At 35.2% G+C, this 9,461-nt stretch overlaps 3 non-coding genes across 3 annotated transcripts; 2 read left to right on the top strand and 1 right to left on the bottom strand.

Moving 5' to 3' along the window:
• Positions 1 to 1,728: 1,728 nt before the first annotated feature.
• On the bottom strand, positions 1,729 to 1,891 carry LOC132706886 (U1 spliceosomal RNA). Its single transcript, XR_009619665.1, has one exon. It is a non-coding gene; the product is annotated as a U1 spliceosomal RNA (small nuclear RNA).
• A 2,003-nt stretch (positions 1,892 to 3,894) lies between these two features.
• Positions 3,895 to 4,057, top strand: LOC132706885 (U1 spliceosomal RNA). Its single transcript, XR_009619664.1, has one exon. It is a non-coding gene; the product is annotated as a U1 spliceosomal RNA (small nuclear RNA).
• A 1,489-nt stretch (positions 4,058 to 5,546) lies between these two features.
• Positions 5,547 to 5,709, top strand: LOC132706875 (U1 spliceosomal RNA). The gene has a single exon (XR_009619654.1). It is a non-coding gene; the product is annotated as a U1 spliceosomal RNA (small nuclear RNA).
• The last annotated feature ends 3,752 nt before the right edge of the window (positions 5,710 to 9,461 follow it).

Genomic DNA, 9,461 nt, shown 5'->3' with positions numbered 1-9,461 from the left:
TTACATTCATTTGACATACTTTTCTAAAATTCCACTGAAAAGGAACGTTCCAAACAGACAAACAAAAGTCAGAAGACTGCCCATATATCACACAAAATGTATTATTTGCGTTTATGGGATTGTATTCAAAGCAGAAATAGTTTTGATGTGTATACTTAATATATTTTAATTACTCAGTCATAAAGATAAGATGATAAGTGTTTAATTAATAGCAATGGCAACAATAGGCATAAGAAATAATGTTATTGGGCACGCCCATGCTTTTATTTTGATGTTCTTCACTTTTTTTGTTGCCTTATACTTTATATTCACTTATTGTTTGCCTTATACTTTCTATGGTTAATCTGGAACTCTGGGAAGCGGGATATGTTAACATGGTAAATTTACTAAAAATCGATCACTCAACTCGCCTAAGCATACACAAAAATACACTTTTTATCACTGAAATGAAATATTCCAAACAAAACGGGTATAACGCAGGGAACTGTGCAAGGGCCTCTATTATTTAATGTATATATAAATGAATTAGGAAAGTTAGATGTGGCAGGCAGGGTTGCTTTCCATGCGGACGACACAGTGAATGATTTTGCTGATTCTTTTTGGAATATTCTAGAAAATTCTCCCATATGCTTAATCTTAATCTCAATCGTTTAGTTAATTTAACTTTTTCGATTTTAATTAATATCGAATTATTGCAGGTTTGTAATTTGATAAATTAGTTAATGCATGGTCTATAAACATACAGGTTTTTTAAACCTAGGGGTCTAGGTACAATATTGAAACATTGTAATAATAATAATAAAAATTAATGCAACCATCACAAAGTCAAGAAAACAAGAAATTAATAGCTAATAGACTACGTATGACTAGGACTAGGACCACTGAAATGAGATCAGACAATCTAATAGGTAACGTGGATCTCACCCTGATGCCAAACAACCCAACATTGAGAAAAAGGTTATTTTCAATAAATAAAACCGATTGGTATGTTTATTACGTGTGTCGTTACTACATAAAGCCCAGCAAAATATTTGAGTTGCCCAAAACAAACTTGCTCATAATACCGCTTTGTCTTTCCTGTATTTTGCATAGTTTAGCTCTGGGGTATACACGTCCATAGAAAATGGTTAAACGTCAATTCTGGCCAGTAGAAAGTTAAACTTAAATTTTAAAAAATATTTCCGTTTTTAAGAAACTGTCAAAACTAACAAAACTCTTAATTTTGCAATTGGTAATGTATATGGTTGTCAATTATATTTCGCCACTCATCTATAGCCGTAACCACAAGTATCAGGAGAAAACGTTGTATGTGTATTATACAGGGGGTTTCAAATTTTTTTTTTGTTTTTTAATGTAACATTTCTGAAGATTTTCGACAAGTTATATTCATGGTCGTATTCGGTCTACGGTCATTTGCTCTTGAGTTACTGACACTTGAAAAGCTTCATTTGTGCATTTTTTATATTTTAATCGCTTATAAAAACTAAACATTTCCAAGTACGTCCCTTTTTTAGTTTTATTACTTTTTATTAATTTACACTTCAAAAAGGTGATCTTTTCTTGGAATAAAGATCTTATAGTATAACCTATTTGTCGATAAATACGAAAAAATTATCAACTTAATCTCACCTTTATATGACCAGTTGTCACAGTTCACTTTTGATAAAGCGAAGCGTATTTTAATGCACCAGTAAAAAAGGATAATAAATTTATTTAAATTGATTAATCACCGGGATAGCGCGCACGCAGTCCCGACTACCAAAAATTACGCGCCCGAGTTATCCGCATTAGGGATAATCGCGGGGGTCAGCCCGACCGCGGTGCAATGGAAAGGCCTCGCCCTGGGGGAACCGCCTTTATGATCACGGTAACCCCTGCGCCAGGTAAGTATGACCTAACAAGTTTTGCTCGAGGTCTTATAGTCGGCTTTCTGTCACGTGTCGGTAGAGTGAAGGACATAAGTGACTATTGTTGCGCTATCTGACATCTGCCTGCAGAAACTGTAACCAATACAAGGGGTGGATTCTTTGCCTGCCCCTTGATAATAAAAATAATTTAGTTTTACCCGGAATATGAATCAATCGATTCAGTTGCTAAGACAGTATGGCACAAAAAGTCGTGCAATTTTTTAAAACTGTTTGTCTTGAGAAATAAGTATGGTTTTATATTTATTTTATAGATTTGAAATCTACAGAGGAGAGTCAAAAACCTATGAGACCACCAGCGTGCGGCAAGCGTCACTTTACCACGTCAGTTTTGTTCCCACGAACCCGAGCCACTTCGGTTATTTCCAAGATTTTACCGCACGGGTTTGGAAGCAATCGGGTGTTTTCGGAGATATTTCCCTCGTCAAATGAACTCGCGAGTCAAATGCCGTTTACCGCACTTATTGCATAATATGCTATTACCGTGCCTTAATCACAGACTTTCATAGAACCGTGGTAAAACCCATCTCAAAACAGATATTTGTTCTGCATTAAGTAGAAGAAGTAGTAGAAGTGAGATTGACGAATATTTGTATAAACAGGTGAGATGTATCGTTCTTAAGACTTTAATTTAAATTGCAATATGTTCGTATATATTAGGGAGGATTCTCGAGCTTTGACCCTACAGGTAAGTTTGGAAATAATCATTTTTGTTCTGTGTGTCTGTCACTGACAATCTTTTCAGTGACTGATACCTTATTATATTATGTAATTTTTTGAATTACCTACTATTACTCTGGTTTGGTATTGTTTTACATTGGTCCCTTAGATAATGTTTAGTTTTGCCTGTATGAAAATGGATAAATCGGTTTAGTTGCTAAAATGATATGACAAAAAAAAAGTTCTCAAATTTTTTTAAACTGCTTGTCTTGAGAAATAAGTATAGTTTTATATGTCCTATTTTTGTGCCAACTTTCTCGATTTGTTTATAATGGTATATTATGCAATATAACCAGCACTGATGAACGAATGACGGAAGAAGTTTATCCAAGTGATTCTATGACCATTAGCTTCTTGGGAACTGGCTAGCATCTGACTGGTTGACGACGTCATAAAGTGATACTTTTCGCGAGCTCAATTTTCTCCAGCATTTTATACATTAATGGAAAATTTTGATAGAATTTGACAATCGCATTTTCGAAACATTTAAATTTTGCGATGTTATCAACTCTTCCAATGATGTACTAATAATAACACAAATTGTCTTACCTTGACAAGATGTTTTGCCCCTTGTTTTAAAAATAATTAATTTTCATATCCCAAACAAAAGTGCACAATTTTCACAATTTTATTTTAGTCTTAATTAATTAGTGTCTACCTAAGATTGTTACTAATTAATGGAAATTGCTGCAGTTTGTAAAAATATAGTTCAGAAAATAATATAGTAATATATAATAATTGCGCCATTGACATAAAAACAAATCACTATTATCAGAATGTTCGGTTTGGGTAGATTAAATGTTTGTCACAACAGGTGACGACAAACCACAAATTTTAATTCGACCTTTATAGCAATTCATTACTTCCAGAATGAAGAAAGGTTTCAAATGTGGCCTCGCTGTGAGAGTACTAATGCTAGAATAAACACGGAGTTGACAATTGAGGGTTCAAATAACTACTAAAATATAACCAAAATAATGGACGGCATAATCGGAAGCCCAAACATATTGCGTCCTAAAAAAAAATATATATTTTTAGAATGGAAAATTATTGGATTCATTGAGAATATTTGTGTTACCTTAGTTACTAAAACCAAATAGCTTCTATTATGTACAAAACATCCCTTGTATTTGTTACCGTTTCCGCCGACAGATGTCAGTTTGGCCCAACAATGGTCGCTTAAGCCCTTCACCTTACAGACACATCACAGCAAGCCGATCATAAGAGCTCAAGCAAAACTTGTACGACCATACTTACCTGGCGCAGGGGTTACCGTGATCATGAAGGCGGTTCCCCCAGGGCGAGGCCCTTCCATTGCACCGAGGTCGGGCTGACCCCCGCGATTATCCCTAATGCGGATAACTCGGGCGCGTAATTTTTGGTAGTCGGGACTGCGTGCGCGCTATCCCGGTAATTTATTAATTGAAACAAAAAAGTATCGATACCTACATACTTCGTTAGTACTCGATACTACTCAAATAAATACTCATATCGATACTTTCAGCGCTTTATTTTTTTAAATTATTTTAAGGAAACTAACAATAAACGTTGAAAGACAATAATTAAAACAAAGGAAAAGAAAACTTATTATCCACGATTAAATTGGAATAATAAGCCGATGATTACAATAAATAAAATTATTCGTAAGCAATCTCTTGTATGTTTGGCAATTTATGTTCGTTGACAATGAAAAAAAAAATGAAGGGCGGACGTCTTTCTCGCGTTTGGCTCGGGCTCGGTCGAGTGAAGTCGGACGAGTTCGGCTTGGCTGGCGCGAGACAACGCGTCACCACAGATGACATAGAAATTATGTTTGTCTGATGCGTTCGGTTTGTTTTTTTTTTATAATGGCGAGGCTGGTTCGATTTGATACCAAGTACTTTTGTTTCGATACCGAGTAAATATCGCAAGATTGATTCGATGCTATAAATACTTGGTATCGGATCAAAAGTATCGAGTACCTACTCGTATTTCCTAGTATCGGAATATCCCTACCTCGATATTGATATATGGATTTGTTTCGTATAAAATGTATGTGCTGAACAGAATTTTCCCAGCTTTCAGTTGGTATATTATTACATTTTTTGTGAAATTTATAACACTGGGACGTAGGAGTAACATTTTCGGCTCCGACCTTGAATTTTACTTGGTTCCACAAATAGTCTGGGGTTAAACGCGATGATATGGAGGAAGACGTACAACAGTATGCCCGCCTTTTCAAGCAAGCCCAGCCCAGCCAAGCAAGCAGTTTGGAACAAGTCCGTCTTCTGACCCAGGGTGGATTATAGTGATGCGTTTTTCCGTATTTGGAGGTGCCTTTGTCTGACAAGTTTTTAATATGCCCGTAAAATATTTCTTTCGAAACGCACAGTAAACATCATTCAGCACTGCCATTCAAGAAATATATCAGCAAGAAAGAAATATACCTGCGTAATATACCATTATTAAGAGATCCAAAAAGTTGCCATAAGAATCGGACAGCATGCGTCAAATTATGTCAAATATGTATGTCTCAGACCGGATGAACCATCGAAGGTTTGTGAAAACGGGTTTCGCAATTTGCTGGAATTATGGTCTCATATTTTTTTGACTCTCCTCTGTAGATTTCAAATCTATAAAATAAATATAAAGCCATACATATTTCTCAGAACAAACAGTTTTAAAAACTTGGAATACTTTTAATGCCATACAGTCTTAGCAACTGAATCGATTTATTCTTGTTCCAGGTAAAACTAAATTATTTTTATTATCGAGGGGAAGGCAAAGAATGCACCCTTTGTATTAGTTACAGTTTCTGTCGGCAGATTTCACTTTGGCCCAACAATGGTCGCTTAAGCCCTTCACCCTACCGACACATCACAGCAAGCCGATTATAAGAGCTCAAGCAAAACTTGTACCAGCATACTTACCTGGCGCAGGGGTTACCGTGATCATGAAGGCGGTTCCCCCAGGGCGAGGCCCTTCCATTGCACTGAGGTCGGGCTGACCCCCGCGATTATCCCTAATGCGGATAACTCGGGCGCGTAATTTTTGGTAGTCGGGACTGCGTGCGCGCTATCCCGGTGATTTAATTGAAAAAAAAATGATCTTAACCACACTACTGGTAGTATCCTATTTTGGATTTTATATGAAATATTTTTGAAAGTAATTTGCCAATTAAAGCCGATTTACAAGTACCATTTGGATAATGGAAGAGAAAAGAAGCAAACTAATCAAAAAGTCATTTGAATATTTGATGCAAGAGAATCCTTTTACCAGTGGGGTTGATATAAACCAGTATATTTTTGAATATTTGACATACGTAATAGCTTCAAAATGTACCTGTTCCAAATATTTTAATAATACTAATAATAATAATAACGGACTAGACAAATATGGTAAAGCTATCTTTCGAAAACGGAAGCTTCAGGGAAAAAAAATGGTATTAGAAGACTTTACTCCTATACATAGAACGGCTCTATAAATATCTCGCGGTACAGGAAAAAGACGGAGTACAACAACAAATGAAAGGTAAAACTAAAAAAGAGTCTTTTGTATTAGTATTAGGCGCCCACCTCCCAGGCAGAAATAAAATCCACGCAATTCGTAGTCTAGTGGTTCTTGTTATAGGGTAGATTTCCGGTATTATTACTGGCACTGTTAAAGATATAAAAGATCTCGATCGCAAATCCAGAAAGATCTTAAAGCAGGGTAAAATACTACTTTTCAGACAGTGGCGGCGAAATTTTGTTTGATAATGCAGCACTTCCCATACTATTGGCAAGCAGTAGGCAATATAATCTGCATGCAATCAATAGAAGAAGAAATATGGTGGGACAATCACAATCTGTTCCTGAAATTAAAAAATTATCAGGACAAATTTTTTGAGTATGTACATATGAGCTCATCCACCTTTAATTCTATACTAGAAAAAGTTATTAGCCATTTAACGAAGAAATGAATAAAGAATACAACAAGAAGATAGACTGGTTGTTACTTTTAGGCGCGTTAAGAACACTGTTAATGAACTGAAGTCATTTTTATTTCTATTGAAGCAAACCTAAAGTAATAGAAACTGAGTAAACAGGAAACATAAAATAACTTCCTTGTGAAAACTTAATAAAAAAAGCATGATTATTATCATTCTTAATTTTAGAATACATTTTCGAACGTTAGTGGGGCGGTAGCTTATTTGCATATTTTTGAACTAATGTTTGTACTTCACTCCTGAATTGTAATTTGTTACAGTTTTTAATTTTCTTTACATGCGGCAAGAGACTCTCAAAAAACAACTTGTCGTTTCCTAGATCTACTTCCTAGAATCATGCGGGGCTCATCTGTGGCACTACAAGAAGGCGTTGGAGGAAGAGACTGGTCTACCGACTCAGTTTGTGTGAAATATTCTTTATCTGCCAGTTGAGAGTGTGGCTTACTAGAAAGTTCATTTTCCTATAAACTACTATAATCAGTTCCGTTGACGGCATCTTCTGCGTCGGGCAAATTCCTCTGAGATTGTGAATCCTTCAAGAGTTTGTCCTTCACATTTCGCATGGGTGCATCGACAGTTGGAAAAATTGTTAAAGAAACTGTGGATATACTATGGAAAGTATTAAAACCTGAACACATGCCGACTCCAGAATATTTATAAATATTAGCAAAGAATACTTTAAGGTCATTAGATGGCAAACATGTGAAAACAAAAAGTCCCAGCCACTCTGGTAGCATGTACTACAACTATAAACAGTATCATTCCATAGCACTTCAAGGAGTATGTGATGCCAAATACAGATTCACAATGATAGGCATTGAGGGCTGTTGTCGACACAGCCACGGAGGAACATTTCAAAGCTCAAATTCCAAACACAAATATCAAAATGCCTTTTGTTTTTATAGCAGATGAAGCATACACTCTTCAAATATGTTTTCTAAAACCCTGTAGCAGAAATGAATTGAATATAGAATGTATCTATTTTAATCAACTTGTGGTATTTTATACCCTAATGTGTTTTACAAAATGTGATTATTGATAAGAAAGGATTTGAACGGTATTTAAAAGGTATTAGAAAATACGACGTCGTGTATCAATAAATGGAAAATTCGTAAGGGACACTTTTAAGGACATTTTCATTACAATTAATAAAAAACATGTATTGTTGGTAAATTATCATTTACATTTCTAATAATAAAAGTTCTCAAACTCTTTTCGTGTTTACTTGTACAGCTACAAATATGTTGAATAAGATCTTGTTAGTTTAGCTCATAGACTATCCACAGATGAACTTTTACAGAAAAAATGGACGATTCTTTTTTTATAGACCGACTAATTTTTAAATTACTTTTAAACGTGTAGACTTTACAATATACTTTGTGACTTTGACCTACCTGACGATTGGCATTCTTCTGCCCACAATCTATCTAAAATATGCCGATGTCTGTGGTCAGGGTGTGACTGATTCCATATTGCCGTTATATGTAGTACAGAGTTTATAGTTTATAGTTTTTCCAGCTTCAGCTTGAAATTTAGTCAAATCGTATCATCGTCAAATCCCAAAATAATATCACACTACCCGTTCGAGATGCCTCTCGGCGGCAACTCGCCGCTTACTGTTTAGTATGTGCGCTTTCAATACAAATGCAATAAGATAAGAATGAATCGCCATCTTGACTCTCCGCTATAACCACCTTTAAGCATAATAGACAATCTAACACTCAAATGATTTTAGCCTCCGATAGGCAACGAAAGAGAAGTGTGTCCGTAAGCCAACAAACAGATAAAATTTTGGAAATGGTGGGCATGGACAAGCCTTTAGATGATAAATAAATAAGGAATTGCCAGACCGACACTAAGTAAACTGCAACCTATGGACGGATAAAAGGTGAAACTGAAGCACTAATAGTTTTGGTTAGTTTTCGATTTTCGACCACTCTATATATGTCCAACGACATGACCAGATCTTCAAATATATTCATCAGGAACTTTTAAAATCGCATGGACAATACTACGCTAATAAGTTGATAGTAGTCTCTGCCGGCTGAACTTAAAGAAGCCAAAAAGTTTCTTTCTCTCTAAACATCAACAACCGGCGACTGCTGTCAAACGTCATATAATAATAATAATAATAATAATAATAATAATAATAATAATATCTTCGTGCACCTTTAAGAACAATTATCAAGGCTGGCGGGTAGGTATTTGAAAATTTTCTATAACGAACAACAGAAATGAATGTCTCTTGACTTTTCAACCATTTCGAATCTGTAAAGGCTTATATATTTACATTTCCATAAATTGTATGCAAATCTCAAACAAAGATTTTGCACGTTATGCAATGACTTCTCTTTTCCTGTTGGGGCAGAGCAGGTCAGCAAATTGTGATACAATATAATATGTGAGAATGTATAGAATAATTTGAATGCCAGATTTCTTTAAGATGACACAATAAAATTCTATACTAAATGACTAAAAGCTTCTTGATTTAGTGGCAGGTATCGAAATAAAGTTCATTGGCTGCCCCTGTGTTTTACGATATCACACTTTTCATAACTTTCTTACATTTCACATTGCTTAAGTTTAGCTACTAGAATTGTGTGTGATAGAACAAAAAAGTTCAGAATGAATGGGATTCAAATTTCGGGAAACTATTAATATGGTTTTGAAAAATCATATTTTCTTAATCACATATTTTTCTCAACGATCCAGGCAAACGCCCATGGAAATCGTTGCCAACGTGTTTAGATTTTAATACACGTTTCGATTATCCTTCGCTTATTTGAAAAGTACCCAAAAAGAATTTTTTATGAACAGCAACTTTGCCTGTTTTAGAATTTAACCAATAC

The sequence above is a fragment of the Cylas formicarius genome, unplaced genomic scaffold (assembly GCF_029955315.1).
Source record: "Cylas formicarius isolate icCylForm1 unplaced genomic scaffold, icCylForm1.1 PGA_scaffold_8__14_contigs__length_24414737, whole genome shotgun sequence".
Classification (NCBI taxonomy): domain Eukaryota; kingdom Metazoa; phylum Arthropoda; class Insecta; order Coleoptera; family Brentidae; genus Cylas; species Cylas formicarius.
Note: the sequence above shows the minus strand (reverse complement) of the source record. Positions and strands in the feature narration are given on the sequence as shown.